We start from the raw sequence: 24,704 nt of genomic DNA, 5'->3' as shown, positions 1-24,704 counted from the left end.
TTTATAAGTACTTATACTTATTTTGAAACATACATATTTCTTGAGTATTATTAAAGTACATTCCATATCCATTCACTTAATCAAAACGGATAACTAGTGTAGAAAATGCAAAATATTGAAATTATGCCATTAAGAAAAATTCAGATAAAAATTAACTTTTTACCTCGATAAAATCTAAACCGTAAAGAATTTTAAAAATTTGTTCTATTTTTTTAAAAATTACCCGTAAATGAGTTCTTGTTAAATTGTTTATTTTTAGCTTTGTTCCAAAAACATCTTTAAGAATTAAATTATATTATTTTTTTGTATTTTTTATAAAATATTAAATGAATTCTTTTTTCTATTCGTTATTTTTAGTTTTGTTTTAAAAACTTCTTTAAAAACTGAATTATATTAATTTTATGTATTTTTTTATAAAAAATTAAATAAATTTATAAAACGTATCGTTTTAAAATTATTTATATTTATTTCAATCGTTTTCGTATTCTGTTTGTTACTTAATGGTTATATACATGCAGTATACAATTGGTCAATTCACAAGGTCTCTTATCATGTCATATTGTCATAATGTTCTAATATTTCACAATGGTTTAAAATTGTTATTGTTGCTATTCAAACAAAAAAATGTAGTACACTATTACTACTCTGTAAGCTATGTTTATTGTGCTGTCGTAACCAACCAGCAGAGACCTGCGCCGAACCCCTACTAGCCGCATACGCCGAGCCGTCGAGTCGCTGATAATATTCGGGAGCCGACACCAAGAATCGCAGTCATTTTTCCAAGCCTCCGTGTTCGACACAGGTCGCTGATAATCAGCTGTTTTTGTTTACAATTATTTTTTGAACAAAATTTTTATTTGTTTTCGTAAAAGTGGTTGCAGAATAATATTTAATGGACGCTATAGAAAATAATTATTATTTTAGTTTTCTCACTTGGCATTGTAACAGAAAATTATTGTAATTGTTTTATTTTGTATCGGTCTTTTATATCAGCTGATTTAGAATTGAAATAGCACACTTAGTTATGAGGGGTTGTTCACAACAGTCGTATTTTTGCATGTTATTATTTTAGTACTTCTGAAATTAGGACACCTTGTGAATTAGCTTAATAAGTTATTTGTTGTACAACCAGTGTTGCCACAAACTCCAAATATTTGTAACCAAGTTTGAATAAAAAAATAACCAAAATGCTAAAAAAAAGTAACCAAAAAAAATTTATTGAAAACGTCATGTTTTTAACTTTTTTTAAAATATGAACAGAAGTATGAAACTTTATTTTTTTAATAAATTTTACACAGGTTTTTATATTTCAAGATTTCAACATTTAGGCCGGGTAACTTATCAAAATTTTAAACATAGTCAATGTTTAAATATATTTTTTCCATACAAAAAAAATATATAAACATTAATTATGTTTAAAATTTTGATAAGTTACCCGGTGTATAAATTTTAAGAAAATATACTTTTTTCTAAATTTATTAATAAGAAGTAGACTTCTTTTTCTGAATGTTTGTAAGACACTGATTTGTTTATTAAAATTAAAACCTTAGGAACTAAATTTACAAATCTTAAAACTAATCTAGAATACATATGGGACAATAAGGGTTGTTTTACACAACTGTTAAAGACCAACGCACATGCGTATGTCTTATCATAAAAATACATTATTTATACCCAAGATAAAAATACATGTGTGAACTGATAAGGGTTTCTTATTTATTTTACCCAACGCACACTTAATTTTTATAATCTTCTAAATTTCAAAACTAAATACTTACAAATAAGGAAAAATACAAACATCATTAATGCAGATGTTGGTATTTCTGATTGTGCGTTTTTAGTTTTAAAATTTAGAAGATTATAAAAATTAAGTGTGCGTTGGGTAAAATAAATAAGAAACCCTTATCAGTTCACACATGTATTTTTATCTTGGGTATAAATAATGTATTTTTATGATAAGACATACGCATGTGCGTTGGTCTTTAACAGTTGTGTAAAACAACCCTTATTGTCCCATATGTATTCTAGATTAGTTTTAAGATTTGTAAATTTAGTTCCTAAGGTTTTAATTTTAATAAACAAATCAGTGTCTTACAAACATTCAGAAAAAGAAGTCTACTTCTTATTAATAAATTTAGAAAAAAGTATATTTTCTTAAAATTTATGCATGGTCCTTCGATAAAAAGATTGAACTACAATAAAAAAAAATAAAAAAATATAATAAAAATATTTTTTTACGAATTTATTTGGAAAAAATATTAAAAATTTAAAATAAGCGTTTATCTTGGCTTAAACAAAGATAAGATTTAAAAAATAATAAATCACAAAAAAAAAAAAAAAAAAAAAATGGCAGCAATTCCTAAAATTTTGGAACGCCAAAAAGTTATTGGTGACGAGATAGTATGTATACATACAAAATTGGACGATCGACCAATGCGTTCACCAAAACTAAACGAATTTAAAAAACGTGTTTTAAAATTCAAAGAAGAATTTAAAACCAACCATGAAGTATTATTAAAACATGGAAATAAATCCGAAGATTACTTCGAACAAAATTATTATGGATACATAAACATAATCATAAATGAAATAGAGGAAACCATCACAAAAGAAGAAAATAAAATTGAAAAAGCGGCTGAAACATCGTCAATAAATGAAGACACAAAAATAATAGAAATACCTTATTTGACAGATGATGCGCAGAAGCACTCAATTAACGAAGAAATTTCTAAGATGGCAAATTCACTCAAAGAATTTTGCGATGAGCTGATCGCAAATATAGAATCTTTTTCTATAACCAGTCTGCCAATAAAACAAAGACAGTTAGAGACTAGATATCAGCGCATGCTGAAAAGATTTGAAAAAATCGCTGAGGCAAGGAACATAAATGAATTATTGACAGAAACCGAGGACTGCTATTACAATGCTCTCATAGTAATTAATAATAAACAAGGAGAAGGTGAAAGCAGTCCTAAATCTGCTAAAAACACAGATTTTTCTAGTTCCGCGAACCTCTCAAAAATAAAAATTCCCGAATTTGAAGGAAATATAAACGAGTGGGCATCATTCTACGACTTGTTTAAAAGTTTAATACATGATTGCAAGCAGCTTTCTGATGTAGAAAAGATGTACAGACTAACAACAGCACTTAAAGGCGAAGCAAAGAGGTTGGTTCAACATTTAAATATAACGGCAAATAATTATGAAGCAGCGCTAGAGATCCTGAAACAAAGGTACGAAAATCGAAGGTTGCTGTTTACTAATCAAGTTGACATATTGCTGGATCAACCTATAGTGGATAGTGAGTCATCGTCCAGTCTAAAGCAACTTTTAGATACAACAAATAGTTGCATTTACGTACTGAAGGGGATGAACTTAAAATTAGAGGATGCTGAACCATTCATAGCACGCATCATAATTAGAAAATTGGATAAAGATGGACTGCGGCGTTATGAACAAAATGTGAAGAAATCAAAAGAAATTCAAAGCCTGGATGATGTTATCGAGTTTCTGGAACAACAGGTGCAAGTTCTAGAAGCAGTTTCAAAGGGGCAAATAAAAAATTATTTTAAAAGAAAACCAAGTGAAATGAGCAAAACATCAAATTCATTTCACACAATACAAAAATCATGCCTTCACTGCAACCTAAACAACCACTCCACACCGGAGTGCAGAAAGTTTTTGGCTTTGTCTACGGCTGAAAAACGAAAATTAGTTTATAACAACAAATGGTGCTTCAACTGCATTGAACATAAAAGCAACAAATGGTGCTCTAGCTAAATAAAATGCTGTCATTGTGGAAAAGGCCATCATAAAATTCTTCACCTTAGTGAAGAAAATAAAGAGAAATCACAAACATCATCTATGACCACGAAAGGGTCTAATACAACGTCAGTACTTCTAGCAACAGCACAAGTTAAAGTACAAGCAGCGAACGGGGAACAGTTGATGTTAAGGGCGCTAATTGACCAAGGTTCGCAGATAACAACGTTGTCGGAAGAGGCATCTCAACTTTTGCGTCTACCTAAAACAAAGTGCAAAACGGAAATCCATGGACTTGGAGGTGCAGTGGTCGGGGTCTCAAGCTCAAAGACAAAATTAGTCTTAAGGCCAAGATTTTTAAACAACAACTTGGTGGAAACGGAAGCGTTAATATTGCCTCATTTAACAGGAGCTCAACCGAGTCATTCATTTGAAAATGACATAGAGGAATTGAAAAACTTTATTCTTGCAGATCCCTCCTTTAATCAATCTGATAGGATAGATATAGTAATTGGAGGTGATATAATTCCACACATTATAAAGGAAGGTGTTCATAAAAAAAGGGGCGTTTTGGCCCAATCAACAATTTTTGGATGGATACTTTCTGGGGTTATCAATAAAAAGACAAAACCTGAAAAAGTCGTGTCAGCTACTACCATCAACCTAGAACGTTTTTGGGAAATCGAAGAGGTGTCATTAGACTTCGATAACCATGAAGAAGATGAGTTTTGTCAGGAACTTTTCAAAACTACAACCAAAATTGATGACTCCAATCGGATTGTGGTTAATCTACCGATTAAAAAAGATGACAACGAACTTGGTGAGTCAAAAAAGCAGGCAGTAGCTAGAATGCTCTCCATGGAGAAAAAATTTAATTCAAACCCTAAACTGAAAGAACAATACATATGTTTTATGGAAGAGTATGAACATTTGGGTCACATGAAATTAACAACTAACAACAGTGGAAAATATTATCTTCCTCATCAAGCTTCGAGAAAACAGCTTAACCACAAAATTAAGGGTGGTATTCGATGCATCAGCGAAAACAACAAATGGTAAAAGCCTCAATGATGTGATGTATACTGGACCAAGGCTGCAAAAAGACATATTTGATATTATTTTAAAATGGCGGCTGAGAGTTGCAAGTGAGAGTTGCAGAAAAAGATCAAAAATATCAACACATATTATGGCGAAAAAATAAGAACGAGTTGATAAAGGAATACAAGTTAACAACAATTACGTACGGAACATCCTCAGCTCCATTTCTTGCAGTGAGGGCGTTATTTCATATTGCAGACACCTGCACAATTCCAGAAATTAAAAATATTATTAAAGAAGATTTTTACATGGATGATCTCATGACAGGAGCCGACACTATTAAGCAATGCAAATATATTCAGCATAGTGTTTTAAATCATCTTGCAAGTTATGGTTTTAATTTGAGAAAATGGCTGTCAAATGAAAAACAAATTACTGAAAACGTATGCAGTTCCATAATGATTCAAATAAAAGATGATGAATCAATAAAGACTTTGGGGTTGCAGTGGGATCCAGTTATGGACAATTTTAAATTTGGAATCAACTTTTCAAACAACGATAAAATTACAAAAAGACATGTTTTATCAGAAGTGGCTAAGATTTTCGATCCTCTAGGGTGGTTGTCACCAGTTACCGTTATTGCAAAACTGTTTATACAAAAATTGTGGTTGTTGCAGAATAAATGGGACGAAGTCATACTCGATGAGCTAAATAACGAATGGCAAGTGTTCAGAAATAATATATCCTGTCTACAAGAAATTCGTGTGCCAAGATGGGTGCAGTTAACAGCTACATCTAGATTTGAGCTGCATGGTTTTGCTGATGCATCAGAAAAAGCATATGCAGCTGTAATATATATAAAAAAAGAAAACGAGGTGACGCTACTTACCGCCAAAACAAAAGTAAATCCTATAAAAAATAGGAAGACTTTGCCGAAATTGGAACTATGTGCTGCACATCTATTAGCAAAACTACTACAAAAGGTATCTAATATTATTAAATGCCAACATACGATATATGCTTGGAGTGACTCAACAATAACGCTAGCGTGGGTCAGAAATAAAACAAACAAAGATAAGTTCGTCCGAAATCGAGTAGCAGAGATAAACAACATTATACCTAATGCGATATGGAATCACGTAAGCAGTAAAGATAATCCAGCGGATGTTGCATCACGTGGTATTTGTGCTTCACAATTTAAAGCACATTCTTTATGGTGGAATGGCCCTCAATGGTTAAATAAATCATCAGAGTATTGGCCTTGCAAAGAAGAAAATACTGAAATGGTGGTAGCTGCAGTCACAAGAATAAGGAGTTCTACCTTGCCAATGGAGTTGATCAACAAGTATTCAAGTTATACAAGACTTCAAAGAGTGGTGGCATACATCTTAAGATTCATCAATAAGCTGAAAAAGAAGCCACATGATTCTCAATATTTATCTGTAGGCGAATTAAAAGCAGCAGATACAATTATAGTAAGATGTCACCAGGAAAATGAATTTTATAGTGAGATATCAGATCTAAAGAGAAATGGAGTAGTTAATAAATCCTCCAAAATAGCGAATTTATTTCCATTCATAGACAATGATGGTTTACTGCGTGTTGGTGGTAGACTACAAAATTCGAATTTACCATATAATCAGCAACATCCAGTTATATTGATGAAATCACCCTTGGCATCTACAATAGTAAAAAAGGTGCATATTCTTACGATGCATGGTGGAAATCGTATAGTTGAAGCCACTCTAAGGCGAAATTATTGGATTATTAATATGAAAAATATCATTAAGAAATTTATTAGAAGCTGTCCAACTTGCGGGGGTCCAACTGATGGGGAATCTTCCTGAAGCAAGAGTTACTATCTCAGCTCCATTTAAACATGTCGGTGTAGACTATGCTGGGCCTATTCAGATGAAATATTCTAAAGGCAGAGGACAGAGGTCGTATAAAGGCTATATAGCTGTATTTGTATGTATGACCACAAAGGCTATTCATCTTGAAGCAGTAAGCGACCTCACTTCAGAGGCGTTTCTGGCTGCATTAAAAAGATTTTTTTCAAGAAGAGGTGTGAGTTCTGACATTTATTCTGACAATGGAACTAATTTCATTGGAGCAAATAGAAAACTTGACAAGGACTTTAAATCAGCAGTTCTAAATAATAAGACAGTAATACCAATACTAGCATCACAAAAAATTCGTTGGCATTTTATTCCCCCGGCAGCTCCTCACTTTGGAGGAATTTGGGAAGCTGGAGTCAAGTCAGTAAAGTTTCACTTAAAACGAACCATAGGGGAATCAAAATTAACCTATGAGGAAATGAGTACTTTGCTGTCTCAAATCGAAGCAGTATTAAATTCCAGACCTCTGGTTGGATTACACGATGATGAAGTAGATCGTATTGATGTATTGACTCCTGCACATTTTCTTATTGGAAGACCACTAACTGATTGTCCTGAGCACATTGAAGAATCTAATATAAGCTCACTAAAAAAAATGTATACATGTGTATGTTCAATTAGTTTGAACACCCGGCCTAAATGTTGAAATCTTGAAATATAAAAACCTGTGTAAAATGTATTAAAAAAAATAAAGTTTCATACTATATTCTTAATATTAAAATATTCTGAAAAATCGACAGAATTAATTTTTAATTAAATATTTTAAAAATATTTTTTTTATTTTACACAATTATTTTTACTGTATGTAAATCTAAAATTTTTTTTAAAATGTACTTTATTTTGTCTAACTCTACATGAAATACCTGACTTAAATATATCGTTTCAAATAGTGGCATATATTTTCAAATATTACACTTTTTCTGTGTTTTTGCTGAACATTTTTCATTTTACTTATCTTATTTGCGTTACAATAGCAAAGGTTGAACCTAGCTAAATATTAAAAATAAACATTCTTGTTTAGAATTTTCGGAATACAACATTTTATTTATCCTCAATAAAGCTAAAAAGAAACATCCATCAGAATTATTATACTAAAACGAATTATATGTTTACGTAGACCAGTTTAATGGTAAAAATTTCATATTCAATGCTTTATTACCCAAAATTTAGAAGAAAAACTCCAAAAAATAGGGTATGTAATGTGAATATAAAATCAAAAAATCGATATTTCTGAAAAAAAACAAGTGTAACATACCACTGCACATAGGTCTCCAAGACCCATTTTTTTGGCCAAAACTCAAAACTTTTTTTCCTATATTTGTTGTTGGAATATTGTAGCAAACACTTCAGATAAACAAAAAAAATAATTTGTTTTTGCAAACTTCAATCAACCGTTATTCTATGAAGTGAGAAAGTTCAATGTTTTAAGTGCAGAGGTGAACTGAAACACGTGGTGTAATTTTTTGTTTTCTTTGAGTCACATGTTACACGAAAATAAAATAAACTTTTTAAATCAGTTAGTTATGGATATTAATGACTATGGTAAGTATTTAAATTTTTAATAGTGAAATATTCAATAAAAATTGTGGTAATAAGAAATTACATTAAAAACCTAAAAATCAGTGATTTTAACTTTTTATAAAAAAAATAGTATATAACTTACATAATTTCAACCGATTTCAACGAACCAAAAACGCACAAAATTACAGTGATATTTTGTGCTTACGAATCATAAATAACTTTCTGCTAGTTTTTGCTTATTTTGAAGAAATCAATTTTTGTTTCAGGAAACTTTTGCATCAAAAATTATGATTTACTCATAATTATATATTGTATATAACTTACATAATTTCAACCGATTTCAAGGATCCAAAAACGCACAAAATTACAGTGATATTTTGTGCTTACGAATCATCAATAACTTTCTGCTAGTTTTTGCTTATTTTGAAGAAATAAATTTTTGTTTCAGGAAACTTTTGCTTCAAAAATTATGATTTACTCAGAGCTTAGCAGAGTGGAAGTCAAAAACAAGAAAAAAATTAAATTATTAAAAATTTAATAAAATTTCTTTTTTTTTGTTATTAATTGTATCTTTTGTTTGAATTCATGTATATAAGTGAATATTTTAGTTTTGGTCAAAAAAAGTGGTTCGCCAGACCTATGTGCACTGTGAGTTCATCAACTCTTACAAAATTTAGTTGAAATTTCCGGCATCAAAATGTCTGTTCCGCTGGTGTAATTAAACCAATATTGGGAACTCATTTACATACATCCCTATATCACAAAAATCACAAATCTTTTGGCTTCAATTGCCAATCACGATAGATATAATTTGTTTAACTCTCATGTAAAACTATACACCTACAACAAGGATTAACACAAATCGATGTCGAAACATTTTTTTTAGAGTACACCACCAGTCTTAATTATACGATCTCTTTAGGATCGTATATTAAACATTGAAAAATCTGTCTATAACAAAATGTTTTGAAAAAAGTAACCAACATGAAAAATAAATATACATCTACACATCAGGAAAAAAATAACCAATTTTGGTCATAAATAACCAAAACGGCAGCACTGTGTACAACATCAATCCAGTGATGTTAACTTTTTAATTTCGATTACCGTACAGCCCTAAAAAAATTACCGTTTTTTAGGTAAAATTACCGTATCCAAAGTTTACTACAAAAATAATAATATTTTCTTATTGAAACAGGTTTATTTTTATAATTCAATATATCGAGGGCCTATATTCAAAACTCTCTATCTTAAAAAACAACTTTTCAGGAAAGCCTAAAAACTGTTTTTTGTCGCGTATTACTTGAGTTATTAAAATTCGGTATGCTAGAGGGTTTTTCTTCTCAAAATATTCAATGTGTATATAAAAATGAAAAGATAGAGGATTTTGCATTTTAATAGAATTAAATTATTTTGATTTCATTTATGCCATCTGTCAGTTTTTAACGTGATTTATTTAAGATAACGGCTAATAATACAACATAAGATAAAAAATAAAAAAACTTTAAAAGTAGACACTTTTTAAGCAAACTCCAACTTTAACCATTTATTTTTATGCCATGGAAATTATATTTTCCAAAAACAAAATGGTAAAATATTTTCATGGTAATTCATTTTTTTAAATGATTGAAAAATGTAAAATTCATGTTCAGCATTAAAAAATTAGTAGGAAAACATGAATTGCAAGAAGAAATTATTCCAAAAAATATTTGAAAATTATTTGAAAAGATAGAGGCTTTTGCATTCGGAAAAAATAATTGTATAACATAGAGAAATAACAAAAATGCAAATAAAACAGCAAAAGACAATAGGTTGTAAGGAATTCACACCATAGATGAGGGCTGTTTTACTGAACATTTTACTATCAAAAAGTAATTTTCGTGAATATCGAAGATAGTGGGTTTTGAATATAGGACCATGTTTGTAAAACAGCAGAATGCCATTTTTATCAACATCATTTATTTACCTTATAATATAAATTCCGTATCTATTTATTTAAATTCATCCATTTTTTTTTTTTTTTTTTCAGTATCTTTTTCTTTATTGAATCTTTCTTTTTAGAAATTTACAAATAAGTATTCAAATCTTAACCTAAACTAAAACTAAAGTTGTTATTGCCGCTGCAATATCCAACATGAGTGCTCGATGATTATCTGGCCAGATCCAGTGTTTCCAATCGCCTCAGTCGTCTATGACCCTCAAATGACAGCAACTCCCTGGCGAGGGGGTTTGGATGATCCATTAGTTTTGAAATGTATTTTAGACTGGAGAGTTTGATCTCCTCGCGTATTATGGGGACATTGAGATCCCTATGGATATTACTATTGCGAATGTACCATGGGGCACCTGTTATTGTCCTTAACAGTGCTGACTGCTTTCTTTGCAATTTTTCAACGTTAGATGAGGAGGCTGTTCCCCATAGCTGAATGCCGTATAGCCATATCGGTTTTATAATTGTTTTGTACAAAAGCACTTTGTATTCCAAGTCTAGAGCAGACCGTGGGCCAATTAACCAGTACAGTTGGACTGACTTTAATTTTATTTGCGTAACCTTGGCTTCAATATGGTGGGACCATATTAAACGGCGATCAAGATGGATACCGAGATATCGCACATGGCTCTGTTCTGGGATTTTGATATTATTTATCTGTATGGAAGGGCAACTTTCTCGTCTTAAAGTAAATGTAACGTGAATACATTTTGTTGCATTGACCTTAATTTTCCATTTGTCCAGCCATTTTTCCAAATCGCCGATGTGAGACTGGAGTTGTTCAGAAGCTATTACGGGATTTTCATGTGTACTTAAAAAAGCGGTATCATCCGCAAATGTAGATGTGTGAGTCAGTGCGCTCGTGGGCATATCTGCAGTATATAAAATATATAGGAACGGCCCTAGAATACTTCCCTGTGGTACACCAGCGGATATTTTTCGACGTGTTGAGATCACATCCTTTGATCTGATTTGGAAAGATCTTTCTTGTATGTAATTTTTAAGCAGTTTATGTACGTTCGCAGGTAGTAATCTAGTAATTTTGTGTATTAGTCCATCGTGCCAGACTTTATCGAAGGCTTGAGATATGTCAATAAATAATGCGGAACAATACTGCTTGCTCTCGAAGGTTTTCCGAATAAGTGTAGTTATCCGATGTACCTGTTCGATAGTACTATGTTTCCTTCTGAAACCAAATTGATGGTCAGGAATAATGCAATTTTCGTCAAGGTGCACTATAAGTCTCTCAAGTAACAACTTTTCAAAAAGTTTTGAGAATATTGACAATAGGCTAATGGGACGGTATGATGTCACTTGAGTGACATCTTTTCCCGGTTTCGGTATCATAACTATATCAGATATTTTCCATGAGGATGGGAAATATCCAATACGTAGTATTGAGTTAAATATGAACAAAATAATTCTCAGTGCTGAGTTGGGCAGATTACTTATCATCGTGGTAGTAATTTTATCTATACCAGGTGATTTTCCAGCCTTAAGACCTTTGACCGTCGTCCTCACGGCAGAGAACCGGAATTTTAGTGGGGCTGGCACCACATTATTTATGACATTATCTCTAATATATGAATTTGTATCATTTGGGGTAAATACATTCTCCAAGTGATTGGCAAATGCTTCGATTTTTTCTGAAAAAAAATACATCCATTTCAACATGCAAAACTAAAGGAATTATAGAAATATTGGTATCGAACAATTGGGGATTTATTACGATCAGTTTTTAATACTAATTTGTATGTTGAAATATCCATACTTGAAAGACTTGCGATTACTTTACCGCGTAGATATATTTTGTCTAGTGGTAGTTGGTTATCATCATCCTCAAAGTTTTATGATTATTTTAATGAGAAATATGTACATTATATGTAGACACATTGTGGAAATATAACGTTTAGGATATAATTTTTAAAATTTAAACTTTTTAAAATTACCGTACAAATGTAGAAATTACCTGCCTACCGTACGGAGGTCTAAATTACCGTACAATACGGTAATTACCGTAGGTTAACATCACTGCATCAATCATTTGTTTGGCTAAATTATAGAAAAACAAATATGTTACTCCTATTCTCTTTATACTCACTCACACCAACTATGTTTGAGAAAATGACAATACCACCTTGTACCATAACTACTCAACTACTCATCAATACGCACACACAGCAGTAGATACTGCGAAACTTGTGTGGACTGTGCTGCACAGTGTTACCATATGTCAAGTTTTCCATTTTTTTGCAAGGTTTTTGAGATGCAAAAAGTTTTATTTTTTTAAAAAAAGTTTTTTGAAAATTGTAAATTTATGATATCAATAAGTTTAACCGTTAATTTCAAAATGATAGTCCCCAAATTCATTTACTAAATGGGGAGATTGATTTGAAAATATTCAAAATGTCTCCAGCACTAAATTCACATAAATTATCTCAGTCTGATTACACATATGTACGAATTGGGTTTTGTAATTTTTGTATGTACTTAAAAAAAGTTTTTTTGTTGAAAAAAAAGTTAATTTTTTTGAAATAAAAAGTTTTCTTCAAAAAATATATGGCAACACTGACTGTGCACGTCTTTAATATACACTGAGGATGATTACAGAAAAGTCTCTCAATATCTAAACAATAACAAGAAAAATGTGTACACCCACCTATCATCTGAAAAGCAGTAAAGGCTTGATAGTGGTAATTAAAGGTATAGAGTCCAGTGTAGAGCCTAACGAAATCAAGGAGGCCTTGGAAGAAATAGGCTATAGTATACGAATTGTGGTCAATATCTTCAATAGAGATAAAATTCCCCAAGCACTATTTAGAGTTGAGTTGGAGCCTGATGACAGAAAATTAAAAGGTAAAGAAATTCACCCAATATACTCCCTACGGTATTTGTTGAATCGCAGGGTAACAGTTGAGGAACCTATCAAACGTAATAATTCTGTACAATGCGGAAATTGTCAGGAATTTGGGCACAAAGAACTATTGCACTTTGCATACTTCAACTGAATGTGATATTATAAAGAATAGTCTCATTAGAAAATGCGGAAACTGTGGCGGCGATCATTCTGCTAACTATCGCGGGTACCCAGTTTACAAAGTATTGTTAAAAAGATTAAGAGATAGAAAAAAGGGGTTAAGAGGCGAAATAGTTGAACCAGTAAATATGAACTGCAGTTAATATCCGCCAATTTCTGGAGTTCCTACTCCAAATAAAAATAATAAAGAGGTTCCAGTTCAGTCTGGAACCGCCTTCTATGCAAGTATTTTAAATCTGATATTAAACAACTTAGTGTCATAACCTCACTTAATCAAAACATGTCTAATTTCATGACATCCATGCAAAATACCATACAAGAGCTTTTGAGAGCCCAGAACCAAACGATACAAATATTCTTAACAAGAAAATGAGTATTTTAAAAATTTGTTTCTGGAACGCAAATGGCTTCAACCAGCACAAAGCTGAGGTGTTACATTTTATCAATGAAAACAATATAGATGTTTTGTTAATCTCGGAGACTCACTCACGGAGACTACAACATTTTTTGAAATGTTGAAACTGTACCCGCTGAAAACTTTCGTAATGATCTAAAATACCACCAACATTTTTTTTAGCTTGTTTTACGAAGGGCAACCCGTGCCGACTTTCGATTTAGTTTTGAGATGCATTTACAAGGGGAAAAAATGCATTTTTTTTAATTTTTTTTTTAATTTTTCCCATTAAATAATTACTTTTGCAATGTAATTTTCGTTCTAATATGATATAAAAGACAAAAATTGGTTAAAAAATGTTAAAGTTATTAAAAAATCACCAGGCCATTAACGTGTATCAGGAAATGTAGGAACAAAATTATCATATTTTGAGAAATATTAAAACAAAAGTTTATTCTTACTTAAAATATATCCATATTTACTTGTATATGAGTTTTTATCTTCATAGGATACAGTTAACCTAGTCGCAGGTATAACAAAAAAAATATTTTTTTTAACGGCAGTTTCAAACTCCAATTTAAAATTTTTAAAAATTTTGTTAAACAAATTTCAGAATTTTTTGATCATCACATGGGGATTTATTTAAAACATAATAGGGAATAAAAGCGTGAAAAAAAGTATGTCAATACCTCCTATAGTTTTTCCATATCTGCGATATAAGTTTTTCGATTTTCGAGAAAAACTAATTTTTTGGCCATATTTTGGCGAATGAGCCCAATTTCCTTACTGTTATTAATTTTAACATTTCAAAAAATTTAATTCTAAGGGACACATATTGGGGTTCCAGATTAATGAATCCCAAAGGCAGACAGCTGTACAAGACTCTGGTTGATCGAAAAAATTGCTTAGATTTTATATCACCTGGTCAGCCCACTTATTGGCCTTCTGATCCTAGAAAAATACCTGATCTAATAGATTTTGCCATATAAAGTCAAGACTGATTGGTTGAAATATAAAAAATACATCAGCAACCATAGCCACACTGAATATAACATACAGTGCACAGTGGGGCAGAATCGAAATTTTTTGGAAATAAATCTGGCATTTCTAAAAGGATGATCCGATCGGTATAAAATTTTACGTGGGCGTATCCAAGGAGCATTCAAGTTTAAGTTATTAAAATGGGCCATACAAATGGTCCAGGGGCGTCGATATGGGGCTCAAAGTAGGGTACCTTCGACATGTACAATTTTTAAACACGTGCCATTTTTTTGTTTCCCATCCGATTTCAAAGATTTTAATATATTTGAAAAGTGCTCGGTCTTCAAAAAACATGCTTGCGTGTGCTATTTATCTCTTCTAATTTTCGAGTTATAGGCATTTGGACTCGATTTTTTTTTAGTTAGACAACTAAATTAGTAATAATATACAAAAGATTTGAGGTCAATATCTATTATGGATCCAAAAATAAACGATTTTCAATTTAAATATTAAAAAATAGTAGAATTTTGCTGTTTTTTGAGCGAAAAGGTGACTTAACTCTTTTTTTTATTAAAAAAAAGTTTCTTTAAGAACATATTACAATTTTATGTTTTTCTGTAAGGTATCTTTACGGAGAACATTTCGGTATATGACCTATTTTTTTTATCAAAAATTCAACTTTGTTATGTTCTAAAATCCCAAAGCTGGGATCAGAAAACAAAAAGCAGCTTTGGAAACCTTGATGTGTTCCCTATTTATCGCCAAAGTATTTTCCCAGCCCCGAAGGAAATGTGGACCCAATGGGCAAAATTGTAAAAAATAAAATTTTTGGGATTTTCGCTCCAATTTTTAGGAATTGCGCGATGCCTTTGACCATTTTACAAGTTTTTTTACACCTTGTTATTTAGAATGACAGACATAAAAAACGTTAAAAATTTAATTGAGTTTCGTTAGGTTAGGTTAGGTTAAAACTAAAATTTATATCAAAATTTTAATAGGTTTGCAAATATTAGGAACAATTTGATCCACATTTATTCCGAGCTATATTGTGTTGTTTAGATAACTTAATTTTTGCTCTTACAAAAAAAATTTCAAGTCAATATCTCAATTAGATTCAAAAATATGCCACTTTAAAATTAAGTCTATCAAAAATATTGCTCTTTTTCATACTAAATTTTTTTTATAAATTTTCTTAATATTTTATTCAACACAAGTCATTGGTTCTGACTCAGTCACATTAAGAAAATTTATACCAGGGACGGAATATAACTGTTATTTTTTTATTTCAGATAAAAAGGTTACGAGGAAATTCCTTTTATTTAGTATTGGGAATTTTTAACCATTATCATTGCATATATATTATTTTGGTTATCGTAACCAATTAAAGTAAGAAATATTTTTTTTTGGTTATAAGTAACCATTATATCAACCAAAAACATTTTTTGGTTAGAAATAACCATTACAAAAAAAAATTTTTTTTTTTACTCGCTGGGCTATTCTGTAGGTTCACTGAAAATTTCATCAAAATCGGTCTAGCCGGTTTTGAGTTCATTCCGTACATACATACAAACATACATTTTTATATATATAGATAAATAAATTTGGTTGTAATGGTTATTTCTAACCAAAAAAACTTTTTGGTTGATATAATGGTTACTTATAACCAAAAAAAATATTTCTTACTTTAATTGGTTACGATAACCAAAATAAAATATATCTTATAAAAATGGTTAATTATAACCATTTTATAAATTCATCAATATAAATGGTTAAAAATGATTTTTTTGTCGTTTATCTTATAATTGTTACGTCCCTGATTTATACACATTTTTTAGTATGAAAAAGTGCAATATTTTTGATAGACTTAATTTTAAAGTGGCATAATTTTGATATATAATATAAAAAAAATTCGGGTCCATTCGGTCCAAAAGTACGACCCATATTTTTAAAAAAGCGGACCAAGGTATGGCAAAATTTTAAAACTTAAATTTTGAAATGCATATAACTCGAAAAGTATAAGAGATAAATAGCACACGCAAGCATATGCTTTCCAAATATATAAAATTCTTTGAAATCGAATGGGAAACAAAAAAATGGCACGTGTTTAAAAAATTTACATGTCGAAGGTACCCTACTTTGAGCCCCCATAGCGCCGCCCCTGGAGCATTTGTAGGGCCCATTTTAATAACTTAAACTAGAATACTCCTTGGCTACGCCCAATTCAAATTGAAATTTTAAAATTTTGCCATACCTTGGTCCGCTTTTTTAAAAATATAGGGAGCACTTTTGGACCGAATGGACTCGAATTTTTTAGTTAGTTAGACAACTAAATTACCAACAACATACAAAATATTTCAGAGCAATATCAATTGAATCCAAAAATAACCGATTTTCAATTTAAAAATTAAAAAAATAGTATATTTTTGTTGTTTTTTGGACAAAAAGGTGACTTAATGCTTTTTTTTATTAAAAAAACAACTTTCTTTAAGAACATATAACAATTTTATGTTTTTCTATAAAGTTTCTTTACGGAGAACATTTTGGTATAAAAAACATGTAAAATTTTTCAAATATGTAGTTCCACGCCCTTCGGAATTTGACCTATTTTTTATCAAAAATTCAACTTTGGGCCACATGTTCTAAAATCCCCAAGCTGGGATCAGAAAACAAAAAGCAGCTTTGGAAACCTTGATGTGTTCGCTATTTATCGCCAAAGTATTTTCCCAGCCCCAAACGAAATGTGGACCCCATAGGCAAAATTGTAAAAAATATAATTTTCGCTCCAATTTTTAGGAAATGCGGGATTGCCTTTGACCTTTTGACAAGTTTTTTTACACCTTGTTATTTAGAATGACAAACATAAAAAAACGTTAAAAATTTCATTGAGTTTCGTTAATAAATAAAGATTTTACATATTTATTGAGTTTCTAAAACTAAAATTTATATCAAAATTTTAATAGGATTGCAAATATTAGGAACAATTTGATCCGCATTTATTCCGAGCTATATTTTTTTGTTTAGATAAGTTAATTTTTGGTCTTACAAAAAACATTTCAAGTCAATATCTCAATTAGATTCAAAAATATGACACTTTAAAACTCCGTCCTTCAAAAATATTGCACTTTTCTTTATTACCCTTTTTACCCCCTAAACGTTTGAAAAATCCCTTTTTATCGGATCGTTTTGGGGAGGGAGGAACTCACAGTTAAAATTTCATGATTCTAGCTTCAGTCGTTTGGGCTGTGCGATGATGAATCAGTCAGTCAGTAACGTTACTCTTTTATATACATATATAGATATCGAACCCTAACAACGAAAATATCTTAAGTGCAAAATCCACTAGAGTAACTTCGGGTATTGTGGACTATGCGTCTAATGTGGATCACTTGGAAAGAAAGGTTCGGCAGCACAATATAACGAGAAAAGATTAGCTAAAAGCCGTTATAATGGAAGAGTGGTATAAAATAGATTCCCTGACAACAACAAAGCTGGTCCATTCCATGCACAGCCATTAAAATGCTGCAATTGCTCAGAAAGGAGGACCTACCACATATTAAATTCAATTAAAATTAATATTGGGATTCCTTGCCTTAAAAGGGTTAACTGTATGGAGACTTTTTTGGTGATACTTTTCGTACAATTATTGAAATTATGTAAATTTTTATGTTTTTAATGAAAATGTTTGTAGTTTTTTTTATGTTGATTTCTAGTTTATAAGATTTTTTATAAAATGAATTAAAAAAAGGTTTAAATATGTATTGAAAAGTGACCATAAATATCTAGTTTATATTATGAGTATGTCTGTACGGAGACTTAATTGATTCAGTGTATATTGTGGCCAAAATTTAGAAAAAACAAAACGGTAGTCCACATTACCAGAAGTTACTTTACAGGAGAAGGATTTTGGTGATTGTTGCATTAAGCAAGTATTTTTGGAAGAAAGAAAAAATTAATTTCATTCTTTCTGAAGGAAGAACTACTTCTAGAACCGTTGAAAAGGAGCTATTCTAGAACTGGTTAGAACTTAGAACTTGTTCCAAGAATAACAATTTTATGTTAGTTTAACTTAATGAAATTCATTGATTCTCTGAGGAATTTCATTAAGTTAAATTTTCAAATATTTTTTAAAAATCTCAAAATAAATTCAGACTAACCTGTTATAGGGTCTGATAAAGTGGTCCATTGGCTTAGTTTTAACGGGTTAAAGAACACTTTGAATTTTCAGAAAACGTTATAAAAAGGGTTATATGTTTATTGAACTCGTCTTTAGAGGTAAGTACATATGGGGCATTTCACGTCAAGTGAACCAACTTTTGAAATCGATGTCTTCCGATCGCGATGAAATTGTTAGTTCTATTGGATAGTAATTCGGACACCATTTTTCAACAAGATCGGTCAAGAACTCTCTGAGTTATAGGAGGTCAAAATTTGACATTTTGGCCAAACAGGTGTTTTTTTTATCCATATAACTTATTACCTATTGTTCTTAGCAAAATGTGTCCCAAATAGTTTAGATAGCTATTTATGCAATCTTTCGAAAAAAAAAATTAAAAAAATTTAATAAAATATTTTTGATTTTTTTTTTAAATCAAAAATATTTTTGACTTTTTTTTCAAAATGGGCCCTTTTTATTTTTTTTTTTATTTTTTTTAAGAAAGCTTATGTCTTTTCCTAAGCGACCTATATGGTCGCTTAGTGGGATGCGAGTGGGATATCTATCAAAAAAAATATTTTGTAACTCAAGATTTAAAATTTTTGAATTTTTTTGCAAAATCAAAAGCTTTGTTGACTTTTTTTAAAAAAAATGGACCCATTTTTTAATTTTTTTTTTGCTCAGAAGAAAGCTTATGTGTTTTCCTTTAACACCCTTTTTGTCGCTTAGTGGGATGCGAGTGGGATATCTATAAAAAAAATGTTTTGTAACTCAAGACAAAGGTTTTTAAATTTGCACTATTTTAATTTTTTTCATATTTGTGTGTAAACCTTAAAAATTAAACTTACGCAGAGAAACTAGACACATTAGCCTTTCCGATGGTATGTAACATACCCAACTACAATTTCATAGCCTCGATACTGTAATACCCATAATATGTTAACCTCAGGAATAAAAATCACTTTTTTTCTATGGAAATGTTGAATAATTTAATTTTGTTATTTATTTGTAATAATAATTAATTTAATATATAATAATAATAATAATAATAAAAAGATGAATAATTTAGTAAAATTTAATCATAATCACAATAGATCAATTTATATAATAACTATTTTTACACTTAATTTATGAAGTTTTTAAATTTTCAAATATCCATACTTTTATCCTCCTTATTTGTCACCTTTATTAGCTGCTTTTTTTTTGTCAATCCTTTCTTGGCGTTATTAGATTCAGCTACTGATTTCGCTGCTGGCTTCTTTTTTGGCTTTGGAAAGAAATCGCATTGAGTAGATGCAGAAAACTTTTTTAATTTGAGTCTTCCATCGACAAGCGGTATGAAAGCATGGTATTGAGCAGTGCCATCGATTGTTACCGCAGCATCGAATCTGCTCTTTAGTGTTTTCAATGTTTCCTCATGATCCTCTTTGCTACTAAAAACTATTTTAGTTTCTTTACAATAATTCTTTGTCCAATGGAATAAAGCAGTCGCATCTAAGATGCGATCTTGATGAGAGCACTGGAGGCTATACTTCGCTGCATTTCTTTTGAGGTTTGCTCCAATACCATCACATGCTCCTTTACCATGAGCAGTAGGATGAAAATGCCACTCAGCTGGCATTCCAAAATCTTTTTCATGAGCTGTAAGATTTGCGAAGCTACTTTTGTTTTTAAAATGTTGACGAGCTCCGTCCGAAACGTAGTATACATTTTCTACTGTAAATTTTGATTTTAGATAATTTAGTATTATTTTCTGGTACTCATAAACTGCAACGGTGTCATGTTTTAAATCGTCGGATATGATTGCCATACTTTTGTGATCCAGGTTTTCTTCTTTCATGTAGTAAATAACTACTGTGAATATAGTTGCTTGGTCGTTATTGAAGTGGAATGCTTGTATGGAATCCTGAAGAACATATTTATAGTTCTCTGCGAAATCAAATGAAATAATGAATTCACCAGACTTCAAATGTGTTTTCAAGTCCTTGAAGAATGACCACTGCTCTTTGACTAAAAAGTCATGGGTTCTCAAATTTAGCAATCCTCTACACAGTTCTTCCACAAAATCATCCACATTTAAAATTATGGTTTTCAGTGTGCATCTTTCAGTCTGAAGCCAAGATTCAAATTTTAACTCCTCAATACATTCTCGATCAAAAGAGTTGATTAAATTTTCTTTGATGGATGTGGTTTCCGGGCAATTCGAACATTCACCTAAGTGGCAAGAAGTTGTAGCATTAGGGCACATAGTCAATTTAAGGCAATCGCGGTAATGGTGTAAATCTTCTGATTAATCATATTTTAAGTAATTTAAGTTGATTTCCTTCAACATCAATTTAACATTTTCATGGTAAATACAAACACATACTGTGTGAGTTCCGCTGCTTCCTGCCAAAACGCAATGTTTTGGCCTCAGTTGTGTAAATTTTGTGAATCCAATTTTGACATCCTCGTATTCAGATTGAAATGTTGCGAATAATTCATTCAGGTTACAGAGAACCATTCTCTTCTGCATTTGAACTTTCTTGCCATCGATTCGTACAGACATCCAGTCTTTCATCCCTGGCATCAGACGACTCATATCATCTCGCTGATAAAACTGAGTTATTAGAGATTTAGTATCGCACTCCAAAGTTTTTCCCTTCTTTTTGTTTGGGAGTGTGAGAATCCCATGCTCAGCAACCAATTGTTTAGCAATTCTTGCTTTTCGTTGAGACGTTCCAAACTCAGTCATTGTTTTTGCAGAACTCCATGTTCTTGGAGCAAGCGTGAGAAGTTGAATTCTTTCAGCTTCACTCTGTGACGTTTTGTATTTCTCTTTTATCTGTTCAAGAACTTCTACTGCATCCTTATGGTATTGGTTTCGACACTCATTCGTTGAATTTGAAAAGTTAGAATAACCATCATCATCAACAGTTCTGTCTTCATTCTCGGAATTACTTTTGTCTTCATCTGGAATAACTTCAACGCAAGGCTCATTTCCTGCATGATCCACAAATTTTCAATCGTTTTGACAGCGTAGGGAATTTTTTTAATAAGCCGTCAGAAATATTTCGCATATCTGATGATCTGTGCTTCATTTTGTTAAAGGGATTAAAACAAAAAGACGAATAAATTTCATTTTCACCTTAGCCTTTTTAGAAGTCGTAGACATTTTGAATTTTGTAAGTATTTATGTAAATAACACACGTCTTAACTTTAACGCTGTTTCTAAAAAACTGATTTCCGTATGTCTTCAGAATGACAATAAATAGTTTTTTAAGATCATATAGGTAGTACGTTTTAATGAATGAGTCTAAAATCTTTTATTAGGGTCAAGAAGAGCTTACATACTAAAGTATCTAGTTTAACCAAATGTTACAAATAATAATAAAAATAAACCACCATATAAATAACCTACCTGTCAACTTCTACCTCTCCACCCACTTCTTAAAGTCAAATGTCATAAAATAATAAATAAACTGGTACTTCGGAGAAGGGCCATAAAATATTTCCACTTGATTCCAAAAATTTGTTTCTGGGGCACCTGATATTTTAACAATGAAAATCACGTGCGCTGAAAACTATCTCTAGGATTGACTAAAAAAGCCGCAAGATACAAAACTCAGACAAATTTTGGGGGTGGAAAATTAATAGCGGTCGGCCTCATATTGCACCCCTCCAGTGGCTATTATCGGTCAGTTGTTGTGGTTTTTATTTTTAAGGTTTTAGAAACACTTACACACAAATATGAAAAAAATCAATTTAAAAACATTTGTCTTGAGTTACAAAACATTTATTTTGATAGATATGCCACTCGCATCCCACTAAGCGACCAAAAATGTTTTAAAGGAAAAGACCTAAGCTTTCTTTTGAGAAAAAAAATTAATAAAAAAAGAGTCCATTTTGGAAAAAAAAAGTCAAAAAGGTTTTTGATTTTTCAAAAAAAAGTAAAAAATTGTATGTCTTGAGTTACAAAACATTTTTTTTATAGATATCCCACTCGCATCCCACTAAGCGACAAAAAGGGTGTTAAAGGAAAACACATAAGCTTTCTTCTGAGCAAAAAAAAAAAATTAAAAAATGGGTCCATTTTTTTTAAAAAAAGTCAACAAAGTTTTTGATTTTGCAAAAAAATTCAAAAATTTTAAATCTTGAGTTACAAAATATTTTTTTTGATAGATATCCCACTAAGCGACCATATAGGTCGCTTAGGAAAAGACTTAAGCTTTCTTAAAAAAAATAAAAAAAAAAATAAAAAGGGCCCATTTTGAAAAAAAAAGTCAAAAATATTTTTGATTTAAAAAAAAAATCAAAAATATTTTATTAAATTTTTTTAATTTTTTTTTCGAAAGATTGCATAAATAGCTATCTAAACTATTTGGGACACATTTTGCTAAGAACAATAGATAATAAGTTATATGGATAAAAAAAAACACCTGTTTGGCCAAAATGTCAAATTTTGACCTCCTATAACTCAGAGAGTTCTTGACCGATCTTGTTGAAAAATGGTGTCCGAATTACTATCCAATAGAACTAACATTGGTGCAAATTTCATCGCGATCGGAAGACATCGATTTCAAAAGTTGGTTCACTTGACGTGAAATGCCCCATATGTATATTTGTATATAAATATTTATGTGTTATGGGTTATGTATTTTGGTAAGTATAGAGTTTAAGTTTTATTTATTAATCACAATTATATTATAGTTTTTAGGATTTTTAGGGTTTAAGATTGTTTTTAGTTGTCCACTTTAGATGTTAAGGATTTGTTAGTTTTAAACTTTCGAATATAAAACACACTTGTTGTTCTTCTTGTTATTAGTCTTAAGACAGGTTTAAAGAGAGTGATGATAAAAAAGGGGGTTGATGCTTGCCATCAGAGATGGGAATAATATATTGTTCACTGATGTGAACATCCTCCCGGGCCTGGAGACTTCAGATTGGGTGTTTATTGGTACATTTTGTTCACCGTGTGAACAGTCTCCCCGCCATGACAGACCTGCAATAAAAATGGACTTTAGTATGGATCCGACTTAATGGGTATATTCTGTGGGTATTTGAACAGAATACTTAGAGTATCAATTTCAACATTGGGTTAGTTACTCCATTCTGTAGGTTAATTTTCTGTGTGAAGAAAAATTGTATTATTGTAATCGGGTTGGGTAGTGAATGTGGTTACGAGTTAAAATGTTAGTGTGACGTTTTATGGGTGGGTTTTACTAATAATTGTTGAGTAAGTAAATGAAGTAATTGTTGTTAGGGTGTAACTAGGAGTATTAAACCTATTATTATGATTCGGACCTGAAAACTCTGAATCGTACTTAAGAACCAGGAATGGATTTATCCAGATAATCCAGTGTACATTCGTTCGGCTGTGGGTTGTCTTGGGTAGTGACAAATAATTAATTTACTCCATTCTTATTGTTAGGGTATTTCCACTTACATCCTTTACGTAACTGTCTTGGGTTCTCATTATTTGTTGTAGCATAAATTAAGCTATTGCAGTTCGAAATTTCGCTAAAAGCATTAATTCGAACATTTGTCGTAACCGACATTATCGGTTTAGAACTTACAAGTTTATTTGCACCTTTTTTTTATTTTTCATTTCTCCCACTGTGACCCAAAATATCGGTTTTAGGTTCTTGCACAACCACGATATGAGATTTTGTAACCATCCTCGGGTGTAGTTTATTGATAATCTCCTCCATTTGCAAAGACTCATCTTTTCTGCCTTTCTTTCATTTCGAAAAAGCCCAAGCTAGTCAAGTTTCTTAAAAGGCTTAATAAAATGTTAGTATATTTAAACAAAAATATAAAATACGAAAGGAAAATTTTCGTGTTAAAAATGGGAAGCTCGGTTTTGATTTTATACCCATGGTTTCTTCGGCAAACATTTTTAGAATTCATCGTAGATTACGATTTTGATAACCGCTTGTTGTATTTTTTTG

The 24,704-nt window shown here is 31.0% G+C and overlaps 1 protein-coding gene across 1 annotated transcript in view; it reads left to right on the top strand.

The window, feature by feature from the left end:
- Positions 1 to 24,704, top strand: part of Ptp69D (Protein tyrosine phosphatase 69D) — a 378,030-nt gene that overhangs the window by 179,043 nt on the left and 174,283 nt on the right. The gene's annotated exons all lie outside the window — the stretch shown is intronic.

Source organism: Calliphora vicina, chromosome 3, assembly GCF_958450345.1.
Source record: "Calliphora vicina chromosome 3, idCalVici1.1, whole genome shotgun sequence".
Taxonomy (NCBI): domain Eukaryota; kingdom Metazoa; phylum Arthropoda; class Insecta; order Diptera; family Calliphoridae; genus Calliphora; species Calliphora vicina.
This window is presented reverse-complemented; position numbering and strand designations above follow the sequence as displayed.